Here is a 25,560-nt window from a genome sequence, read left to right as displayed (position 1 = left end):
ATCTGTACAACAAACCCCGTGACACAAGTTTACCAATATAACAAACTTGCACATGTATCCCTGAACTTAAAAGTTAAAAAAAAAAAAAACTTTCAGAGTGAGTTTTCTTCTATGTCTTCAACATTACGCATAAGAGATGCATACAAATGTAAACGTCATCAGAGTCTGTGACTTTATTGTTTTTCATGAATTTTAATGCAATACACAAAACATTTACTATGAAGAGCAGCTTGGTATTAAAGCAGGTTTGCCTTTTATACAATCCCAGGGAAGTGACTTACGTGCATACCAAAAGGCCTCAGTATTTGACAGCCTCTTCTTGAAGATGGTCTCTTCATATCTGTGGGTCCCAGAGACTGTCACCCCATCCATTAACTTCCTCAGAAGTGGATGCAATTTGTATAAAACACACCTTGGCCCCTTTATTTTCTAGGCAATAGTCCATAACTTCAAAAACAGAAGTCAATAAAAAAGTTACAACTTTTTTTTTTTGAGACGGAGTTTTGTTCTTGTTGCCAAGGCTGGAGTGCAATGGCACGATCTGCCTCCCAGGTTCAAGAGATTCTCCTACCTCAGTCTCCCAAGTAGCTGGGATTACAGGCAAGCACCACCACACCCGGCTACTCTGGTATTTTTAGTAGAGACGTGGTTTCTCCATGTTGGTCAGGCTGGTCTCAAACTCCAGACCTCAGGTGATCTGCCCGCCTCAGCCTCCCAAACTGCTGGGATTACAGGCATGAGACACCGCGCTTGGCCTACAATTTTTTTTTTTTTTTTTTTTAAGACAGGGTTTTACTTCATCAACTAGGCTGGAGTTACAACATATTTTAGAGTAGGGGAAATACCTGTGAAATCATTTTATATTTTATAGGTAAAGAAAATGAAGCACCTTATGAGCAAGGAAAGAAGTCAAGTTCGCAACATAAATGTTTTTCCCCCCAGAATTACACATTCCAACAAATCTATAGGACATTTTAGCTTAATACATGTCTAACATACAGGTATTATATATGAATCAGAACGACAGCAATGCTGAAGAATTTAAATAAAAGCATGAATTCTGAGTTAAAGGAAATTACAAATGGCCTATGTGCCCTTTAGGAATGGCAGAATTCCAATAAGAAATCTGTTTCCTTCGTGTGGCTCTTTAGGACAGTCTAGGCTCAGTGGATCACTGCTCTGGCCTCACACACCATTTCTTATCTAGATTATTAGATTCACCACTGGCAAATGCCCCTAAAGATTAAAAAAAAAAAAGTACAGGTTGAGTATCCCTTATCCAAAATGCTTGAAACCAGAAGCGTTTCGAATTTCAGATCTTTTTCAGATTTTGGAATATCTGCATATACATAAAGAGATATCTTGGGAATGAGATCCAAGTCTAAACATGAAATTCATTTACATTTCATATATACCTTATACACATAACCTGAAGGTAATTTTATACATCATTTTAAATAACTTTGCACATGAAACAAAGTTTGTATACATTGAACCATCAGAAAGCAAAGGTGTTGCTATCTCAGCCATCCATGTGGACAATCTGTGGTTGTTTAGTACTATCATCATTCTGCACACAGAAAAGGTAACTACAGCTGTGAGGGCTGGGAGAGTCTTTTTTTCTTTGTGGAGGATGAATAAGCTGTGTGTTGTGTGCCTGTGTTTTCACTGGAGCCCATGACATGAGGTCAGATGTGAAATTTTCACTGTAATATCATGTTGGTGCGCAAAAAGCTTTGAATTTTGGAGCATTTCAAATTTTAAATTTTTGGATTAGGGATGCTAAGCCTATATATGCCAACACTCTGTTTTCAAAAATGGACTACCACTCATTTGAAAACTGATTCACTAAAAAGTTTCTATAAGAAGCATAAATCTTAAAGTGGCAGAATAGAAGAATTATACATCAATTGCTTTTATGAAAAAATCCATTTTATACAGCTAGTACTGGATTAAAACAAAACAAATTATAAAGAAATAACAGTTCTCACATTAAAAGTTATATGCTAGGAAAGATCAGATGGAGATAAGGACAAAAAGTATAGTATACTCAATGTTGACAATTTAATATTTAAACAGAACACAAATCACTTTTAATTTCATGGATTTTAACCTTACATCAAGCACATCTCCAGCCCACATTCAGACTGTCTACAAAAGCATGTGTGTGGAAGGGCATTTAATCTACCCACTTTTACAAAAATATAGCTGCCCATTTAGTCCTAAAGGCACAAGTGAATAAAATAACATTATTATGAAGTACTGTTTTGGAAGTATAGAAAAATCTGTAGGACAGACTTGTACTAAAGTAATAATTAACAAGAGATGTGGTTTACGAATAAATACTCCAGTTTAATTGACATCATAGAAACTATGGGAGTTTGTCTTTACGATTTCCTCTTGCCCAAACCAAGTTGAATATTTCCCGGGTTAAATTTGGTTTATTTTCTCCCTAGATAATCACACCTTTGGAGTGTGGGGGGGGGGGCGGGGGGGTCAAACTAAAAAATACATAAACCAATATAAAATGTAAACTGGTAGACGAGGCTTAAGATTTACTGTTTACTCTAGGGAAGAGCACAGATTCAACTTTCTTTTTTAAAAAAAAGACAGACCCTCAATTGACTTTCCTCCTGATATAGAAAGGGAAACAGTTGCTTTTCAACCTACCATTAGAGTGAACAAAAGATTAAAAATTGTTGCTTTCAGGGTAATGTGTGTGCATCCCCTCTCTTCCATATGTATTTGTCTTTGTTTCTCCCTCTGAGGGGTGGGTGTGGGTGTGTGTATGTGTGTGAGAGACAGAAAGAGAGAGCGAGGGATGTTTCTCCCTTCCTCCCTCAGTTTCAGTCACTCTATATTCCCTCTCCTTTCGTGTCAGCCTGTCTCTCACACTCAGTAACTCATTTCTAAGCACTGATATTCAGAAACAAAGCATTTTATCAGATTGTAGTCTGAGGCAAAGTGAATTACAAAAATAGTCACAAAGTGAGGAAAAAAATCAGAAATTATTTAATCATCAGTTGAAAATAGAAAAAAATTAAAGCCACAAACTTTCAGCTTTCCTTAAACTACCTAAATACATAAACGTCATACACGAAATCTTAATAAACATAGTAGGTTCAATCTAATAGATTTATTTACAGAATAAATACATCATTGAGCTAAATACATCAGGACAGAAAAAAACATTAAAAGTTAATTTAATTAAGTAGTTAGCACTGGCTTTGGAGTCATAGCTCTGAATTTATATCCCAACACTGCTATAACTAACTGTACAATCTTGGGCAGGTTACTTGCTCTTGGTCTATCTCTTAATTTCTAAAATGAAACTAGTAAGTTTGTTGCAAGGATGACACAGATAATTCTTGTAAAACATTTAGCATGGTGGCACATATTGAGGGCTTCACATTCTATCTGAAACATCAGGTGCAGTGAACAACTATTATTCTTTTTGTCTGCTTGAACTTCTCCTGCCATATGATTTCAGAAGGTAAAACACTAGTTCCACATCTTGGAGTTCTTGAGAACTCCACCTATCTTTTTTTTTATTTTTTGTTTGTTTGTTTTTTTGAGATGGAGTCCCACTCTGTTGCCCAGGCTGAAGTGCAGTGGTGCGATTCTCCTGCCTCAGCCTCCTAGGCAGCTGGGATTACAGCCACACGCCAACACGCTTGGCTAATTTTTGTATTTTTAGTAGAGATGGGGTTTTGCCATGTTGGCCAGGCTGGTCTAGAACCCCTGACCTTGGGTGATCCACCCACCTCAGCCTCCCAAAGTGCTGGGATTAAAGGCATGAGCCACTGCGCCTGGCAATCCACCCATCTTATGATTGCAGAAGGTTAAACACTTTCCCACATCTCCCATACATCTAGGATACGTGTTTTGTCAAACACACATGTGCATCCCAGAGTAGCAAACTAGTGGGCAGAAGCAGAGAGCAGAAGGAGCTTGTTCTCACACTAATGGTGGAGCAGTTTCAGCAAGGTCAAGTCTAGGGCAGAGGTGGCAGCATTTAGAGTCATCCAGAGCCAGGTGCTGCTGGGACAGGCTGTGGCGTCCATCCGTCTGTCTCTAGATGGTACTGGCATCCTCATGGGAATTGTGCAATGTGATTTGGGGCATTGTTTCTGGTTGCTTAGCCCTGAATCTGGTTCTCTAACCCTCACAACAATTTGATAAGCCACTGAGCTCTACTTAATTTCCTTTTAAAACATATTTGAGTTGGTTTTACTAACCAAAATTCTGATTGACATCACGCAGGGGCGAAATCTATTCTCACCTGCCTCACCCACACAGAAAAAAAGAAATTTTCCATCTCTTCAAAGGAACTCAAAAAGTACTGTTTGCTTTTAACCAATGGATTTATCCTGGGAAGTCCTGGAATTTTATTTTATAAATTATGGATAATTATTTTCTTAATTTAAAAGTAAGAAATATCTAGGCAGTTTTAGATTTATTTCAAAGGAACACTGTCAAGGAGAAATGGTATCACAAGAAAACAACTCTATCCAAGGAGTAGCTTTCATTGAGGTAACAAATGATTCCACCATGCCTAAAACCAACCTATGTATTCCCACCAGCTTTCTTCCCAGCAGGAGCTTTACACTTGAGGAGCCTCACCCCCAAGGGTCATTTTTAGGTCAAAAAAAAATTTTTTATTATCAGAAAACCATATATATTCCTCTTTTGTTTTAAAAAATAACTCAGTAAAATGTCTAAATAGCAAAACTATTCAATTCTCTGTTAAAATAGTGCACAGTAAGTCAGTGCCTCATTGTCATAGGCTAATGCATTCTCCTCCTCCTCTGCCAGATTTCTCTGCAGGTCTATTTTACAGTGCAGTAATGCTTTTTCCAGTGTTCAGAATGTTACAGCTCAAATCTGTTAATTTTATTACTCATCAGTATAAATGTTGATACAAGGTTTGTGGCGAGACTAAAGCTTGGGGACTAGTTTCCCTAGTCTCAGTAGCCAGTTACCATATGGGGTTGAAACTATGTTTTAATGAATAAAATACACACACACACACACACACACACACACACACACATATATGTGAATAAAATCAAGCATAGCTTTTTTTAAAAAAAAGGTGATTGTTGACTGCCAACCTAAAAAAAAAAAGTTTAAAAAAGCAAATCTTTTCAGATTAAAATTTAGGAAAAAAGAAAGAAGAATTTGGAAATGTATATTGTTGTTAATGTACATCCAATGTATTAAAAAGTTAAAAAAAAAAACCCAAACTTTTCCAGAGATTTGGGGGGGCAGGGGGTAGAAGTCACAGAATTTCAAGGTTTATGCTCATGCATTAGAGCTACATTACAACTTGTAAGTAGCTGAGACCTTGAGAGTTGAGCAACTTACCCAAGGAACTTATCTTCTGATTCCTAGCTGAATGATGTCATTAAGACATCTTCATTTTGCCATTCAAAGTAAAGGTAACTGAAATAAAGTTAACTGAATACCATATGGCTTGATTCCTGAACTTAAAATACCAAAAAAACACTAAATCCAAAGCAAGTGATTTCAACTGTTTGTATTCTTTTTAACATAAAGTTCTGATTTATGATAATTCATAAATACTCCAGACCTAAAAGTGCAGAAAAGGTCATCAAGGAAAGTAAAAACTTTCTACAGTGTCTGTAAGTTCATTTCTAGGTAATGTCCGGGATGTGTTATAAAGTAAAATCATTTTTGCATATATACCAAGGGCTATTTCTTAACCATCAATTACAATATATAAGTTGTTATTTACTGCATGCCCTCAGGACATATACCTAAACACCATGAATTTAAGTGTATGCCATTTAACAAAAAAAAAATTTTTTTTTTGGTCACAATCCACCCACCTTATAAAGATACCATAATCCCTTAGGAAAAAGTTCTTCTGCATTTGGTTCTTATACTAAATGTAGTGTGAGCTTTCTATCAAGGGAAAAATAGGAAAAAGTTCACACAAAATCTAGGTCTTCTTTCTTAAATGAGGCTTGTGCAAGTAAGTCTTACAGACTAGCTATATTTGTATTTTATGAGAAGCCTAGAAGAAGCAGAGCTAAAAAGGTCCTAAGGCTAGCTCTGAATAACTACCCTGTTATAAAGAGTAATTTAGGCTATGAAATAACAGTAACAGCCAAAATATTCCCCTCCCCCACCAAAAAGAGGTAAGCTAACAGACTCCTATTAAAATAAGGTGCAAGAACACAAAGTACATGAAACCCAAAAGAGAACAGGGAGGGAGGGTGTGTATAAAGAGATAAAAGGTTTACAGCAAGGAAAGCAAACCTAAGACACATGTCCTGCTATTTCTCCTCCTTCAAAGTTGGCAGACACAGGTAACAGGTGACAGCTAGGTGGAGTCTGGCAAAGCCTTCAGAAACCTGTTACAAAGCAATGGAAGCTGTCAGATCAAAGAGAACACTGTCATCCCTAGCTGAGACTGACTGAACAAAAGCTGCAGAGAAAACTCATTAAGGAGATAAAGAGTATAGAGAAAAACAGTAACCATAACAGCAGCAAATACTTACTGAGATATTTCTTACTTTTAGGTTACATACATTGTTCATTTACTCCTCAAAACAAATATAACTAGTAACACTGCGCCCATTTTATAGATGGAAGGAAAGAAATGAGATTTACAGAATTTTCAATAACCAACTAGCCAAAGTCATACATATAGTAAGACATGGGGGCCCTAACAAGGATATGAGCAGTTTACCACTCTTGTAATGGATCATAGAATTCAACGACTGACCCAATCCTCTATTCATCCCCATGTAAATCCACCAATTCCGGTTTTTCTTAAAACAAAACTTTAATTAAATAATATCACGTTTCTAATTGAAACTGTGGGAAATAAAATGAATATACTAAAACTGATATATTTTTATTGCTTTTATAATTAACTTTGATGAACACTTTCTACCTAGACTTCTATACATTTTTATTCCATTTATAAAACATTATCAATGGAATTCTGGGTCAAAGAGTGTGCTTACATTCAGCCGGAACATTTGATTTTATTATTACTGAAATGATGAAGAGATGATGATCCCTTTAGGAAGACAACTGTGTCTTATTCTCCCTTGTATCCAAAACATCTAGTACATGAGCAAATATTCATTGACTGCTTAATGAATGATGGAGGTTTCCCTTCCCTTAGCACAAAGTCTCTGAAGGGAGAATTAAATACAGCAGGTTCCCAAATGAGAAGACAAATGATGCCAAATATCAAATTTATCGATGGGCTGCATAAAACCCTCCCTAGGGAGAAAAAAGCACAAGTATTGGCACTGCCATTCAAAGTATCTCCTAATGTTTAAGAAGAGTTGGATATCTTATATTTAAAGAATACAGTATTTTAGTAGGTATGTAACACTGAAAGATATCACTTCTCCCAGTTTATCATCTAAATGGCACATTGTCCATGGAGATAACTTCAGAACATTTTCAAAGAGTTTCAAAGGGCTAAATATTTTACATACTGGCTAGATTTTCATTTTGCATTGATTTTATTCACGGGTACTAATATTACTATAGCAGGTATCCCATAAAGATGAAAAACATATTCACTATAAGACAATGTGCAGGGTATTGAGCTAGCACTCTAGATGTATTAATTTAATGTTCACCACATTCCATGCTAGGTATTATTATCTCTATATCACAGGCAAAGAAACAGAAGATAAAGAAACTTGCTTGTTTCTTTGAACCAAGACATTCTGGCCACACCCCTAATCACTACACAGTATTGACTCCAAGTAACAAACAAAAGCAAATACAGTTTCTGGCACAGCTTTCAGTGGACATTAGTGATAAAGGGTACAATGAGAATATGCTTGCCAGAAAATAGGGTGTTCCATCACTTTGGATGGACTATTTATCTATTCAGTAAATAATTATTTATTATCTATCATGGGCCAAGAACCGTATCAGAATATGTGAGTGTTTTTCAAACCTTGAAAACAGTTTAGGGAAGAAAGAAGCAGATCTTGTAATATAGATATCTAGCGTACAGAGACAGATGTAATGGAGATAGAATAAAATAGAATTATTCACAAGTGTCAAGACACAGAAGGAGTAATTAACTCTACCTAGGGCACTCAGAGAAGTTGCACAGAAAGGACACAGTTCAATTGCAACTTGAATAACAGACTTTTAAAGTCTCTAGCTATAAGTTTCTCTCTCAAAATTATTCTCCACAGATGGGTCAGGTTATCACTATGAAAACTGCTACAACAGTAGAAGCACAGAATATGGCTTAGGACAGCTGGCACCACATGAGGTATGCTAGGGAGAGAGAGAAGGGGCTAGAGATTGCCACGGATCTGCAGAATCAAACCCCTACCAACACAATAGAAGCCAGTGACAAAGAAGTCCACTTATCACGCTTAATTTTATAGCTAACATGGCTATTAAAACTGCCTTTGTTTGGCATACCTGTAAATTCCTAATAAATTCTTAATAAAAGAAACCTACATTTAAAACCAATAACAAAGGAATGAGGGCCGGGATGGGAAGGGTGAATCTTTAGTAAAGCATGACTGACTGACTCTTCCTGAGACCTTGCTTTAAAAAGTTAAAGGAGTTTTTAGAAGTATAAAGCCCATAAGGATGAAGAGAATTGGGAAAGACACAAGAGCAAATTAGAGTCATCAACAACATTTTGGAAGCTAGAAAAGGAAAACAATAACCTACAAAGACCAAGAAAGTTGAAACCTAAACCTGACAGGGCGAAGCCATCAGGAAGCAAGCTGATAAAGACAGAAAGTAGAATAATGGTTGCCAAGAGCTAGGGAGGGGGAAATGGGGAGTTACTGCTTAATGGGTGCTGAGTCTCATTTGGAGATGATGAAAAAGTTCTGGAGATGAATAGTGGTGATTATTGCACACTAATGTACTTAATACCATGGAACTGTACACTTTAAAATGGTTGTAACAGTAAATTTTGTTATTATATTTTACCATAATTTAACAAAAAAAGCAGCAGCAAGTTGACTCATGCTGGAAAGATTTAGGTATCATAGGGACAGGGAAGACAAAACACAGGATGGGGCTGGAAACCATATGACTGGCTGAAAATTCTTGTTAAGTGGCCTCCCCCTGAAAACCGATCTTCTCCCTATCCCTGGTAAGAGTCTGGAGATGCACCTCTGGAGAGGGTGAGTAAGAGACCCCAATCTTAGGAACACAAGTCACAACTGAAGCAAGACAAAACGCCTTACTGAAAAAGAGAAGAATTATGTGAAATTCTGCTCAGAATGCAGAGGACTATCTCCCAGCAGAAAATGGAGATGACAGATTAATGTGTCCAACCATATTAAGAGCCGTTTCAGATTTGTTAAATAATTGTAAAAGAATTAATAGTAACAAGAAAAAAAATTTTAAACTGGGATAATTATCGGGAAAACCAAAATATAATTACAGTGAATTTTGTGACTCAGTTGTGAAAAATATTTGCATAGTCTTAATAAACACTAAACTACCCCCAAAATCTGATATCCTATAAAGAGAAGATGAGAAAAAGGAAAGTATGTACAAACGCTTGTGGGCACTAGAGAGATTAAGATAACTAATCATCATCCTTCTTAGATGGAAGTAGCTACCACCTAAAATGAAAACCCAACAAAAAGCAGAATAACTGACTTAGAAAAATGAAGACAAATATCAGAACAAATAACTAAAAGAACTGAAACGGACCACCTTGTAAAGATTGGTAATTGGAGGTGAAGAGAGATGGGGAACTGCTGTTTTCATAAGCTTTGTAATACAATTTGACTTTTTAAACCACACATGTACAAATATCACTTTAATTTTAAAATAAATACAAATCTAATTTAGAAAGGTAGCCAGAAGATTTTGTTTAAAAGATCTAAAATTGTCTACAGAGTATACATTTTTTTCAACTATCATTATTAATTTCTGTTAGTTCTTAGGACTTCCAGTAATAGTGAGGCCAATCATAATAAATGCCTTTCTTATAGTACAATTCATTAACTGATATGTCATTCACTAGAGGAATACTTTGGGAATGTAGCAATTCTAAAGCCTAACTGTTTAAAACCACTCCTTAAATGCCATATTTTCTTGCTTTCTCCCTAAGAATAGATATTTGGATATATTTTATAAAAGCTTACATTATTTGCAACTCTTGGGTCAAATCCAAATTTTGACATTTTGAATGACTAGTATTTGTAAACACCAGTGATAGGAGAGTTGATTTAAGTCTGAACGTCAAATGATACAAATGGACAAACTGAAAGGCTACCTCACATAAAAATACACACAGTAATAAATATGCAAAAGAAAACAGTAAACAATCTTATTATCTTATCTGCAAGAACTGCAGCAACTTTTTTTTTTGAGACAGGGTTTCACTCTTGTTGCCCAGGCTGGAGTGCAATGGCACGATCTTGGCTCACCACAACCTCCGCCTCCCAAGTTCAAGCAATTCTCCTGCCTCAGTCTCCTGAGTAGCTGGGATTACAGGTATATCCCACCACACCTGGCTAATTTTGTATTTTTAGTAGAGACAGGGTTTCTCCATGTTCGTCAGGCTGGTCTTGAACTTGCGACCTCATGTGAGGTCCACCCGCCTGGGCCTCCCAAAGTGCTGGGATTACAGGCCCGAGCCACCGCACCCGGCCGCAACTTTTTAAGTCCCATTCTTGTGGGCACAAATTCATCAACTAAATATAATCTAATTAACATACTTCTACACAGTCAAAACCAAGAACCTCATCCAGAAAAGGAAAATGCTTAAAAACACAAGATTAAAACCATGAGATTAAAACTACATCACAGTCTATTAAATTTTTTAAAAATTAATGAAGCTCTTTTCATGTAAAGATTAAAGCTATGAGGCCTTGGTTTCCTTTCACAGCAGTACTATTGGACTGTGTTGATCTATAACACAGAGTTGCTCGATTTCATGTGTGAACTATAAAACAAACTTGCAAATAAACAACTATTACAAAAGCTTAAAAACATTAAAATAATATTTGTCTTATTATTTACATTGCACACCCATGTAACGGGACAGAAATAGAGTCAGAGATACAGCAACCAAAAAAAATGCTAAGTATTTATCACTGAGTACCCATTATGTGTGGGAACATGACAGAAAGAAATGCATAAAAGATAAGACTCCTGCACTCAAGGAGTTTGAAATTTACTAGTGGAGGAGAGGGAGTAAGAAGTATGTTGTAGTAGGGCTGTGTCTTAGTGTTTTTTGTTGCTTATTACAGAATACCTAAAACTGAGCAATTTATAAGATATGAGATTCATTTCTTACAGTTATGGAAGCAGAGAAGCCCAAGGTTGAGGGGCCGTAGCTGGTGAGAGCCTTCTTGGCTGGTGGGGTCTCTCTGCAGAGTCCTGAGGCAGCAGAGGGCATCACATGGTGAAGCTGAGCGTGCTAGCTCTGGTCTCTCTTCCTCTTCTTATAAAGCTACCAGTCCTACTCCCGTGATAACCCATTAATCCATGAATGTATTAATCTATTCATGAGGGCAGAGTCCTCATGACCTAACCACTTCTTAAAGGCTTTTCCTCTCAATATTGCCACACTGGGGATTAAGTTTCAACATGAGTTTTGGAGGGGAAAAACATTCAAACCATAGCAGGCTGCCAATATTAAGACATTAAAACAATTCATGAACAATACAAAACAGAGAAATAACTAAGAACTAAACTGTGAAATTGTAAATTGAGAGAAGGGGAAGATAACAGAGGTCTTGAAAGAAGAAGTAGACACCGAACTGGGTCTAAAAGAATCTTTCAAATGCTATAAAAGCATTTGAAAAGATAAGTGATGTTAGGGAGAATGAGCACTCTCTCTCTCTAGATTTTGCTATATATTTAAATAATACGTATCAGGTCAGATGAGAAAAGGAAAGGAAAAAAAGAGAATACATATCAGTACTTCCCAAATTTATCAGCGTAACTGTATTTGTGATACTATTCTAAAATACTGGATAAATTCAAGAGACTACTAAAAGTAATTATAGTTTATGAAGGATCCAGGATCAAACCAATTAAGTGTTATAGAACCCAATTAAAACAAAATCAAATATAGTCTTTGGGGACATAGGAAAAAAAAAAAAAAACCCAACCAGACTTCTAGAACTCTTACTAACATTAAGACAATAAACTAAATTTTGAAACAATTCCCAGAAGTGTTAACGCTCAAAGTGACTCCTCCCCATGAAGAGAAATTTATGCAATACAAGCATGTCTTGCAAGCCAACTCAAATAGTGTTCGGGTAAAAATAAAAAACATCTGAAGACAACTTTACTGTCTCGTAATTTTTTAAAGCACTAGGAGAAATTTTAGGTTAGTATAAAACATTAAAGAAAACATGAAAATAAAATACAAGAAGAAAACTAATGAAACACTTCTGGAACAAGAAATGGTGGTCGGGGAAGGATTCCAATCAACCAAAGGTGAAAATAACACAAAAAAGACAAGGAACTCATGTGCAGAAACATTCTTGGAATCTGCATTGGAAACTAATCATACAAAGTAATCATCACAAAATGAGGTCCAATCTACTGGTTAAAAGCATAGAGAGCTTTTATGACATTTTTCCACGCAAACTCAATGTAGACTTTTCCTCCACTACAAATGCACAAAAGGTTTGTGTTGGTGCAATTTACCATGCCTATTCTCAGCCCTAGGATATTTTTGTACCCAATCTCAAATTGGAAATTAGATGCTATCTGTCCTCAAAATGTCGAGTTATTGGCAGAAACATAGTTCCGTGTCTAATAGAACTTATATGCTGTACTACAAGTCTTTTAAGTGGTATTCTTTTTTAGATGTAAGACCACCTATATAGCTAAAACAATAAATCGAAACTTGTGGAACACATTATTTGCTGATGTAATAAAGCAAAAATTTTCCCTAGTATGAGAATACCACCTTAGTGCTTATTTACCCTATTGCTAAACAGATTCTTATTATGTATATCCTTTATTTTACGGATTTGTATTTCAAGGTTACACAGCGAATCCTACTATTCCACCACAGTAAAAGCAGAGAAATGTTCCACAGAACTATATTTCCAAAACATTAAGCCAAAAGTTGACTACTACGAAAAAAAGTTCACACTTCCTTTGCTTCCATTTCCTCATTTGCTAATATGAGGTACCATGTGATATTCAGTTTTTAGAAACAAAAACTGGAAATCAGAAGAGGCCAAGTACATTGCCTAACACCTGTTATCCCAGCCCTTTGGGAGGCCAAGTTGGGAGGATCGCTGGAGGCCAGAAGTTTGAGATCAGCCAAAGCAATATATTGAGACTCAATCTCTACAAATACAAATAAATACAATACAATACAATACAATACAATACAATACAATACAATACAATACAATACAAAACAATACAAAACAAAACAAAACAGCCTAGCATGGTGGCATGCACCTGTAGTCAGTTCCTGTTACTAAGGGAGGCTGAGGTGGGAAGATCACTTGAGTCTAGGGGTTTGAGGCCGCACTGAGCTGTGATCACACCACTGTACTTCACCCTAGGTGACAGACTGAGACGCTATCTATGGGGGATTAGGCTTCTACCACCAGATACATAATTGTAAGCAACTTAAAAAGTGGGGAACTGGAAATAGCTGTCCATTTATTTCCATCAGGTTGTAATTCTACTTTGAGTAAGAAGGAAAAGTTATTTGTGTGTGTGTGTTTTTTTTTTTTTGAGACGGAGTCTCGCTCTGTCGCCCAGGCTGGAGTGCAGCCGCGCCATCTTGGCTCACTGCAAGCTCCGCCTCCCGGGTTCACGCCATTCTCCTGCCTCAGCCTCCCGAGGAGCTGGGACTACAGGCGCTCGCCACCACGCCCGGCTAATTTTTTTTGTATTTTAGTACAGACGGGTTTCACCGTGTTAGCCAGGATGGTCTCGATCTCCTGACCTTGTGATCCGCCCGTCTCGGCCTCCCAAAGTGCTGGGATTAAGGCGTGAGCCACCACGCCCGGCCTATTTGTGCTTTTAAAGTTATCATAATGCACATTTTATATTTAAAGCATACATTAAATAAAAAGAACATTATTACACTATAACAATCTAAGAGAAAAAATATATTTTTATAATGGGATACAACTGTTAACATAGCAGACTTAGGTTATTTTCCCTCTATAATGTATATAAATGTTCCTTGACTTGTGATGGGATTACATCCCAATAAACCTATTGTGATGCCAAAATACCAAAGGTAGAACCATTGTAAATCAAGGATCATCTGTACTTTGTTTTATTTGGTCTTCTTAAATAAACTCACTTCAGTCTCCTGGTTCTATGCTTTAAATTCCCTTAAAAACTTTTTATGTATTATTTCATTTAATTTAGTATTTTAGATGGAGTCTCACTCTGTCACCCAGGCTGGAGTGCACTGGCGTGATCTTGGCTCACGCAACCTCCACCTCCTGGGTTCAAGCAATTCTCCTGCCTCAGCTTCCCAAGTAGCTGGGATTACAGGTGCCTGCCACCACACTGCATTCATTTCCCTCATATTTATAATTACCAGACTGTATCTATTAATTAATTTGCTTGCTGCTTGTCTCACTCATCAGAATGAAAGCTCCATCAGGACAGAGATGTCTCCTGTTCTCTGTTGAATACTTAGCATCTTAAAAATTGTCAGATACATAGGCATGCAATAAACATTTTGTATTTTTCGTAGAAACGGGGTTTCACCATGTTGGACAGGCTGGTCTCAACTTCCTGACCTCAATTGATACACCCACCTCGGCCTCTCAAAGTGCTGGGATTACAAGCACGAGGTCCTGCGCCCAGCCAAATTTTAAAAATCTGTAAAAGCAATTTAATACTAATTTTCATTTGGGATTTAAAAAATAAAACCACTGGTGTTCTCATTTCTATCAAATGACTGAACTCTGCACCCCAGGGGTGATGTAGGGAATGAGAACCAACCCTTCCACTCTGCTTTCTTCTCCGAGCCATCATTCCCCATCTTACTCCTAGCACTGAAGGGGTAAGTGCAAAAATACTGTTCCACAACTTCGGCAGTTCCTACCAACTACTGCCCAGACTCCTCTCAACAGCCCAAAAGAATCTCCATTACCATCACGTAGAAGCTTGTGGTCTCTGGTGATAGACAGATGTACAAAGGAGAGTTGCTAATGCTCCTCTTCACACACCACACACAAGAGGCGACTGCATCACTTACTGGCAGCCATGCAATGGGGACTGTCAGTAGTAGGCAGAATTTTAAGATCCAAAATCCCTGCTCCATGATTTACATACCCTGTAAAATCTCTAGGACTATGAATATGATGGGATTTTACTTTCATGATCAGGCTAACTTTAAGAAAATGGGATTATCCAGCTGGATAATCCTGAACTAACCTCAAAAATCCTTCAAAGGTGGGTCTAGAAGACAGAAGTCAGAGAGATTGGTGTGTGAGAGATTAGACAAAAAGGATATTCTCCATAGCAGGCTTTCAAAATGGAGGGGGGGCATATGGCAAAGAATAAAGGCAACATCTATAAGCTGAGAGTGGCTCCCAGCTGACAGCCAACAAAGAAACAAGACGTCAGTCCTACAGCTGCAAGGAACTGAGTTCTGCCAATAATCTGTATGAGCTTAGAAGTGGATTCTTCGCCAGAGCCTATAGACAAGAAATCATCCCAGCTGACACCTTGATTTCAGCCTTGTGATATCCTGAGCAGAGAATCTAGCCACACTATATCCAGATTTTTGATGTATAGAACTGTGGGTGCCACTGAATTTATGGTAATTTGTTCTGTAGCAAATTAATAAGGGACTCCTTGTAGGGAAAGGCTGTAGGCGGCAGTGGTGGCAGCTGCTGCTGCTGCTGCTGAGATAATAGGTAGATTTCCTTCTAGCTTCAGCAACACCTCCAACAGGAAGACCAGAGGCAGACTATAAATTTGCCTGGAAACTAAAGAAAGGTCTCCATAATGGGGTACATAGCTTTGAAACCACACTGCATTCATTTCCCTCATATTTATAATTACCAGACTGTATGTATTAATTTGCTTGCTGTTCATCTCACTCATCATAGTGAAAGCTCCATCAGAACAGAGATTATGTCTCTTCTTCTCTGCGGAATACTTAGCACCTTAAAAAATGTCTGGCACATAGGCATGAAATAAATATTTGCTGGATAAGCTGCCATCAACCAAAAATCACAGTGGCTGGGTATGGTGGCTCATGCCTATAATCCCAGCACTGTGGGAGGTTGAGGTGGGAAGACTGCTTGAGCCTAGGAGTTTGACACCAGCCTGGGCAACCAGTGAGACCCTATCACTATAATAATAAAAAAAAAAAATTAAAAATTAAAAAAAATCACAGTAAACTGTGCTATATGTAAGATTTCTTAGAATAACTTCATTATCAACTGGAAAAGCTGCATTCAACAAAGTCCATTCTAATAAATGATGTCCCTTTAATACAAAAGATAGGTGTTGGCCGGGTGCAGTGTTTCACACCTGTAATACCAGCACTTTGGGAGGCCGAGGTGGGCAGATCACTTGAGGTCAGGAGTTCAAGACCAGCCTGGCCAACATTGTAAAACCCCGCCTCCACTAAAAATACAAAAATTAGCCAGGTGTGGTGGTGGGTGCCCATGAAACCCAGCTACTCAGGAGGCTGAGGCAGGAGACTTGCTTAAATCCAGGAGGTGGAGGTTTCAGTGAGCCGAGATCATGCCACTGTACTCCAGCCTGGATGAGAGAGGGAGGCTCCATCTCAAAAAAAAAAAAAAGGTGTTTCTCCATACAGTTGTTTCACACGTGCTTCCACAGATGTCTACGCTAATGCTGTCTAGTAAAGAATGCTTGTAACCTGGAAAATATATCAACAACAATAGAATAGTGTTTTAATAAACAATATGATAATGAAATCCCAACATTAACCAATTAAGATGGGGAATTTACTTTCAGGTGATACAGCCAATTCATCACCTCTTTCCACACAACCGTCCACACCCTCCAGAGTTCAAGAATCCTGATATGCTTGAAGAAACTGAGAACCAGAAAAATCTCCAGATGAGCAGTGGAGCAGAGGAGTGTAGTGATTTCTACAGTGAATCACATGTACATCTAATTTGTTTGTTATGCTAAACTGAATGTTGCCCAAAATTAAGTGTAAAAGTCCTAATATAATGCAAAAGAAATATTTTAACAATTATACCTTCTACTAAATACAATTTCTGGCACTTTCAAGAGCAGGTAACAGCAAGAGATATCTAATTCTCTTTTGATACATCTCTTCTGCTAGAAACAATTACTTCTATTCCAAACTTCAACATGGTACATTCCAAAATGATTCATTGGTTGGTTGGGAGTCACAAATGTCTTTCTACCCCAACAGAATTACTGTTACAAATGGCAGTTAGGTGCCATGAGCAGTCTGTACTTCAGGTACATTACAGAGCTTTGTATCCTGGCAATTACACTATGTACTTATTTATATCTTGTCTCATTCTTTCAAGGGGGGAGGGGGAAGGTTGTAATCATCATATGTAGCAATTTAATGATTTTTTTTTTTAAGGATTGCAATTCCTAAACAAGTCTTTTTTCAACAGAAAAGTTCATCTTAAATTGGGACCATCTCAATTCAGCTTGAAAAGAAGGTAGGGAAAACACATACATTCCCCTTATTCTTTAAAATTAATTTTATAATGTACAGAACAACAAAGTACTATCATGCATAATCCACAGAAAAGTAGAATGATTTAATCACCACAAATTCAAAGAACTTCCGAAAATGTGTTCAGAATTAAGGGACAAAATTTGTTTTAAGGATAACAAAAAACACAAGTAAACCATTAATATATTCATTCCTCCCCATCCACCAAAAGTAAAAGAACTTCACATCTGTGACCAGTGTTGGTTCATATCTTTGTATATGACTCACAAAACTATTCCTCAAAATTATTCCCTATACCTATTATATATAATCACATTTCCTCAAAGTTGGATCTAAAAGGGGTAGAATTCTTCCTTTTATAGACAGTTCATATATAAAAGATCACAGTCTAATTCACGTTTAAGCCTATATCTACAAATTTTATCTACTGAATTATTATCATCGAATTAAATAAGCCTGCTAAGACTCAATCATAAGACCAGACTCATAATCAAAAGAATGTTCTAATAGATACTATATTTGAAAGCTAAGAATGTATTTTCCTTATCATTGTTAGGCGCCCTGACCATATTTTCATTTACTAATTTAAATTCTAGATAAAGGCCGGGCGCGGTGGCTCAAGCCTGTAATCCCAGCACTTTGGGAGGCCGAGACGGGCGGATCACAAGGTCAGGAGATAGAGACCATTCTGGCTAACATGGTGAAACCCCGTCTCTACTTAAAAAAAAACACACAAAAAACTAGCTGGGCGAGGTGGCGGGCGCCTGTAGTCCCAGCTACTCGGGAGGCTGAGGCAGGAGAATGGCGTAAACCCAGGAGGCGGAGCTTGCAGTGAGCTGAGATTCAGACACTGCACTCCAGCCTGGGCAACAGAGCAAGACTCCGCCTCTAAAAAAAAAAAAAAAAATTCTAGATAAAACTTCCTAACACACTGAGAAAGTATTTTATCAATTCCTCTCTATTCTCACTGCCAATTCCTCTTCCTCTGCCAAACCTCGGTGTTCCCCACTTTAGGATGCATGGTATGTATACCCACTTTAGGTAGAATGTATATAATAACCAATCATGTCATGAGAAAGCTAATAGCTTTTCAATCCCTCAAGCCTTCTAATTACAAGATCTTAGTTTCTTCATGTCATTTACTGTTGTTTTTTTTGTTTTGTTTTTTGTTATTTTTTTCTGGGCAGATTTAGGCTCAGAGAATTTAACAGGTAACAGCATCTACCTAAAAGTTAATAGCATTATTTTGTTGTTATTTTAATGTTGCCATTGCCAACTATTCAAAGCCAGTGATACTAGTTTTCCATTTACAGTACTGATATAAAATTTCTCTTTAAATAAATGTATTTAAGGAAAAGAGTCATTTAAAGATATTAAGGAAATAACTGAATCTTGGAATGGCCCTCAAAAAAAACTGAAGTGTCAGAAACACTACTCTGACCAGAACTGTGGCCATTTTAAACTCAATTTTTTCTCCACATTTTCCGGCTTATTTGATGACCCCAAATTCTAAACTAAGCTCCAGATTCCAACTTGGGATACTGTACCAGCACATCAAATTCAACACCCTTTTCTTTGGGGTCACCCCTCACCCCCACCCTACTCCAACCTCACCATCAAAACCTAGCTAAATTCTCCTATATAACCATTCACACAATCTAAACATCTAGAAGCTACCTGTGATTCATCCCTCTCCATTCACTGAATTCCAGAATTTACCAGCTCATTCGTTCCACAAATAAAATCATGCATGCAAATAAAATCATGTTATTTTAGAATGTTGTTTCTTAAAAACTTTCACACTCTATGAGAGGAGATATGTAGCCTTGTGGACGCTTTCTCCAAAATTGGAGGGTGGAGGGCAGAGGGGAAGGCATGAGATGGGACGGATTTGAAAAGGAATGCCCTAAAATATTAACAGGGGTCATTTCTACATGGTACATGGTAGAAACAAGTAAGTTCCATCTGCTCCATATTTTCCTGTAACTTTGTATGTTTTCTATATTTTTATCATCAAGAAAAAAATACATTCCAAAAAGTGGTCCCATCTGGACTCATGTCTCAATTCCTGTTCAAGCATCCTAGTTCAACTCTCTTTAAATCCTCCTGCCTGTCCTCTAAATTGACCTTTGCAAAGGTCACTGTCCAATACATTATACACACAATTGCCTGAATAATACTCCTGAAAAGTCTTCACTAGGTTACACTTCTAGTCAACAATCTTTAATAGTTTCCTATTGCCTATAATCGTAAGAGTTGCCTACTCTGCCAGCTTTTAGGCACTTACCTAGCCCCAATTCTACCATTATTATTATAATGATACATTTTCATAGTATCTAGTATCTAGTATCTAGATACATTTTCATAGTATCTAGTATCTAGTATCTAGATACATTTTCATAGTATCTAGAATCAAACTGCTCAAGTAATATTTCCATCATTTACCAGCTGTGTCATCCTACAAAAGTAATTTAACCTCCAGATACCTTGGCTAAGCATTTGTAAAAAGAGGGCTAATAATACCTCATAAAGTTGTTATAAGCATCAAGTGTGTAATAAAGGGACTAGTACATAATAGAAGCTCAATAAACAATAGTGTTATTATTCCTTTATAATCCTACACACAATCTCAGCTCAAGGCTGGTTTACCCACTATCACAAATACACCTGACTTTATGTGCTTGGCTCACAGTGCTTCCCATGCCCTGAATAACTTCTGCCAATCCTCTACTTCTTCAAGCTCCAGCAGCTTTCTGAAACGTGCACAGGCCAGACTTCCCCTACTTCTCATATTCTTTCCAGGGGTGTCCAGTCTTTTGGCTTCCCTGGGCCACACTGGAAGAAGAACTGTCCTGACCACACATAAAATACACTAACAAGAGCTGATGAGCTAAAAGGAAAAGAAAAGAAAAGAAAATAAACAACAACAACAAAAAACCCCAAAAACCCTCATAATGGTTTAAGAAAGTTTACAAATTTGTGTTGGGCCGTATTCAAAGCCATTGTGGGCTGCATGAACTGCAGGTTGGACAAGCTGGCTCTACACCTTATGGCTCTTGTGGCAGGTGAATTAATACTCAACTCATCTCAAAACCTGCAGAATTTGAAATTCTCTGTCTCAGCCTCTACCAGACTATTAGCAGTCTGAGGACAGTCATTGTGCCTTAGACTTTTATCCCTTGATACATTAATTCCTTGTATAGAATAGATCCACAACATAAAATTATTGTTTTGCATATTTTAGTCTTTCCTTTCCAACTAGACTGCAATCTTCCCATCAGGGCTAACTTAAGTCTTCTCTGTAATCCTAAAAACACATAGTATAATGCTACTGGCCCACTCTACATTCAGAAAAATAGCACTTTAGTTGATAAATCTCACATAAAAATACATGAGAGAAGATAGCAAGTTTCTACTATAAAAGTTAATGTACACATCAAAAAAATCTGAAAAAACAAAAGGTCTGATATAGATATTGGTAGAATTATCTTTTTCCTGGAATAACAGTTAAACTCTCATAATCACCTTACCATTTGATACATCTACTAGCGGAACACAGCAGACTTACCAGATCAGACTACTACTCTGCTCAAAACTCTCCAAGGACTTTCTATCTCACCCAAGTAAAAGTATTTACAATGGCTGGGCCCCTTGTTCTCTCTGCAGTTCCTTGAATACAGTAAGAATACAGTAAGAAACAAATTAGCTCAGCTAGAGCTTTTACACTTGCTTTTCCCTCTCGTGAAATGTTTTCTCCCAAATATCTACAGGGCTCACTCTCCCATGCTCTTCAGGCAACCTCAGGAGAAACCCCTTTCCTTATCATCTGCTATGGTCTGAATGTTGGCATCCCCCTAAAATTTAATGTTAAAACCTAATACCCAACACAACGGTATTAAGCAGTAGGGCCTTTGGGGAAGTGAGGAAGTCAAGACGGCTCTGCTCTCATGAATGGGATTGGTGCCCTTATAAAAGAGGTTGAAGGGAGCTGTCTTGCCCCCTCTATCATGTGAGGATACAGCAAGAGGCGTCATCTATGAAGCCGAAAGTACACCTTTACCAGGCACTGAATCTACCGGTCACTTGACCTTGAACTTTCCAGCCTCCAGAACTATGAGAAATAAATCTCTGTTATGTATAAGCTATCCAGTCTAAGGTATTTTGTTGTATTAGCCCGAATGAACTAAGACGCTAAGAGCACTAAGCTCACCCCACATTCCAACCCTTTCACCAGCTCTTTCTTCATAGTGCTTATTACTACTATCTGTTTATTGTCTCTTTCTAAACACCAGTCTGTAAGCTACATGAGTGCAGGAACTTTGCTTTGTTCACTGCTATGGCCCCAGTCCCCAGTACAGACAACAGGGCCCAATAGTCAATAAAGATCTGTTGTATGAAGAAATGAATCTAGGTTGAATTAATTGACTCTAGAACATTCTATCTTTAATTTTATTTAATATCATCCATTTTATATCTTTGCTTCCTCATTTCCTCATTCATACATTTGGAATAATACCTAAACCTTGCAGGAGATGTAAAGATTAAGAGAGTGTGTGTAACTTAGAGTAGCATCTAGCACACAGAATTGTCCTCTGTTACCTATTGTTGTCAATTTCAGCCACTTAGATCCAATTATATTCTTAGATATAAATGTATGATTCCTATTTGTTATGCCCTAAACAATGATTTTTGTAGGCAAATGGTAAAGACAACTAATATTTTCTCTAACCAAAAGTTACCTTAGGCAAAAAGCTACAAAGTATAGAGTGTTTCCTAATAATGATAAAACTACTCATATAACCGCAAGTTAGAATTGTTATACACTATTATTGTAAGTGAAAACGTTTGGTTTATACATCTGATCTGAAGCCTGTAAGAGCTCTACCAAACCCAAACTAGGTTGCTGTTTTGACTTTAGCTGGAAACTTCAAAAATATGTAGATACACATATTTTATCATTCACAGGCTCCTTTCTATTGCAATGGATTTGTTCACAGACTACAAGCTTTTTGGTTTTTTGTTTTTGTTTTTGTTTTTTTTGAGATGGAGTCTCGCTCTGTTGCCAGACTGGAGTGCAGTGGCGCAATCTCAGCTCACTGCAACCTCTGCCTCACCAGTTCAAGCGATTCTCTTGCCCCAGCCTCCCGAGTAACTGGGATTACAGGCGCCCACCGGCTAATTTTTTGTATTTTTAGTAGAGACGGGGTTTCCCCATGTTAGCCAGGATGGTCTCGATCTCCTGACCTCGTGATCTGCCCGCCTCAGTCTCCCACAGTGCTGGGATTACAGGCGTGAGCCCCCATGCCTGGCCAGACTACAAGCTTTAAGTGTAAATCCATGACAATATGTTTTACAACAGAGTTTTGACCATTTATCCAAAAAACACACTAAAACTTAAAAAAAAAAATAGTATTATCATAAGGTAAATATTAATGTTTAATCAGAAAGCTAAATGTAAGTTAAACTACTTGGCCTCCAAATCTGGCATACTATGAATTAATTGATTCTATTGTAGGAAACACTCTATACTTTGTAGCTTTTTGCCTAAGGTAACTTTTGGTTAGAGAAGATATTAGTTGTCTTTACCATTTGCCTACAAAAATCGTTGTTTCAATTAAGCACTATGTTTTTTCTTTTTCTTTTTTTGAGAGTCTTGCTGTCATTCAGGCTGGAGTGCAATGGCACTATCAGAGTTCACAAAGCCTCTATCTCCTAGGCTCAAGCAATCCTCCCTCATGAGCCTCCCAAGTAGCTACAACTACAGGTGTGCACCACCGCAGTCAGCTAATTTTTGTTTTGGTGGTTGTTGCTATTTTGTAGAGACAGTATCTCGCTATGTTGTCCAAGCCAGTCTTAAACTCCTGGCCTCGAATTATCCTCCTGCCTCAGCCTCCCAAACTGTTAAGCATTATTCTGCAATACTCCTAAAATTTAGACTTTTATTATAGTCTCCATTTTTTAAATACTCCATTCTAGAGAACTACCCAAACAATCTAGACTGTGTTTATCATGCAAGCTACAGCATAGCTAATCAAAAGGTATTAGTGGATGTATCCCTACAACATATATTGAAGCACAGACATGAGAAAATAATCAATGGAATTTCTAATGGTAAATAAGCCAAAACTAGCAGCTAAATGTTAGGCCCACCAGGCATGAGTAAGCTGAGTATATTCCAAGTTTAGTTTTGTCCTCTTAAGTTTCCAATAATTTGAATCAATAGGTTTGTTTCATAACACATCACTTACAGTTCTAAGCACTATAATACTTAGCAAGCATTTATTTAGCATTTATAAATGCTATTTCTGATTAGCCACTTTTGGCCAAAAGTATGTGTTCTGGGATGAGGAAAACAATAAATGCCGAAAATCTCCTGTTCATCACTGTTCTTCAGCTCCCAAGAAACATTTCAGTGTGTAGGAGATTTAGTCCTCATATCAATACCAGGGAATACTGAATTAAAACCTAGAAGTAGCCAGGCGAGGTGGCTCATGCCTGTAAACCGAGCACTTTGGGAGGCCAAGGCGGGTGGATCTGAGGTCAGGAGTTCGAGATCAGCCTGGCCAACATGGTGAAACTCCGTCTCTACTAAAAATTTAAAAAGTAGCTGGGCATGGTGGTGGGCGTCTGTAATCCCAGCTACTCAGGAGGTTGAGACAGGGGAATCACTTGAACCTGGGAGGTGAAGGTTGCAGTAAGCCAACAGCGCACCATTGCACTCCAGCCTAGGCAACAAGAGCAAAACTCCATCTCAAAAACAAAACAAAACAAAAACCTAGAAGCAACAGGCTAGTGTAGGAGAACTTACTCAGGTGCTGTGAGATAAAACACACGGTCAGCACTTACAAGATCCTGAGAGTGAATGCCTCCTTAAATTTTAAGTCCTACATGCCTCCTTGACTCACTCTGGCCTTAGGTAGAGCCAGGAATGTTATTAAACATTCTGCAATGCACAGGACAGTCTCCCACAACAAAGAAGTATCTGACTCAAAATGTCAATAATGCTAACATTTAGAAGCCCTAGTTTAAAAGAAAGAAGTGAGTTAGAATTCCAGCTCCACAACTCATTAGCTAAATGAACTTCAGCAAATTATATAACCTCTCTGAGACAGTTTCTTCATGTATAAAATGGATATCATGCTTATACTGAAAGACTGCTAGGAGGAAAAACTCAGACAGAAGCCCTAGGCACAGGGTAGACACTCTACAAATGTTAGTTACCATTCTTCAGAGTAAAATCTCCATCACAGAGCTCTGGCCCTCTCAAAGATGTATTTTTAAGTTATTATGGTACTATAATTATTTTCTATACCGCCTATCAAAATTTAAGGAACTTGTAGAGTCCTTACCTTATTGGACTTTGTAGCCTCAGCCTCTACCACAAATGGACAAATAAATTCTAAGCACCTACCCATTACAATAAGGTATATATTGCATTGTGCAACATTGCCGAACATAAGAAAACATAATTCTTGCCCTGGAAAAATTCTGAAAAGAAGCCTAACAAGAAAACAAAACATACAGATAGATTTAACACAGAGAAGGCACTCAAAAAACTCATGGATTGATGAGTAAAATTCACGTAAATAGCTGAGGCCACAACTGAATACTAATGGAATGCAGACGAAATAGTATTAAAGATATTTAATCAGGGAAAAGGCATATTTTAAATCAACATAATCCTATGTATATGCAGCTAGTATTTTCTTTTTTTTTTTTTTTTTTTGAGACGGAGTCTCGCTCTGTCACCCAGGCTGGAGTGCAGTGGCCGGATCTCAGCTCACTGCAAGCTCCGCCTCCCGGGTTCACGCCATTCTCAGCTCACTGCAAGCTCCGCCTCCCGGGTTCACGCCATTCTCCTGCCTCTGCCTCCCGAGTAGCTGGGACTACAGGCGCCGCCACCTCACCCGGCT

General features: G+C 37.8%; 1 protein-coding gene across 8 annotated transcripts in view; it reads right to left on the bottom strand.

Annotated features, from left to right (window-relative positions):
• The window catches only part of FRS2 (fibroblast growth factor receptor substrate 2), a 110,884-nt gene that overhangs the window by 60,491 nt on the left and 24,833 nt on the right, over positions 1-25,560 (bottom strand). The window contains exon 1 of one of the 8 annotated variants that reach the window (XM_017894069.1): positions 6,286-6,365. The exons of the other annotated variants lie outside the window; for them this stretch is intronic. The gene's annotated coding sequence lies outside the window, so the exon portion shown is untranslated. Of the gene's footprint in view, positions 1-6,285; positions 6,366-25,560 lie in introns of those variants that run through there. 8 annotated transcript variants of the gene reach the window in all.

This window comes from Rhinopithecus bieti, unplaced genomic scaffold, assembly GCF_001698545.2.
Source record: "Rhinopithecus bieti isolate Rb0 unplaced genomic scaffold, ASM169854v2 scaffold_25288, whole genome shotgun sequence".
In the NCBI taxonomy this organism is placed as follows: Eukaryota; Metazoa; Chordata; class Mammalia; order Primates; family Cercopithecidae; genus Rhinopithecus; species Rhinopithecus bieti.
Note: the sequence above shows the minus strand (reverse complement) of the source record. Positions and strands in the feature narration are given on the sequence as shown.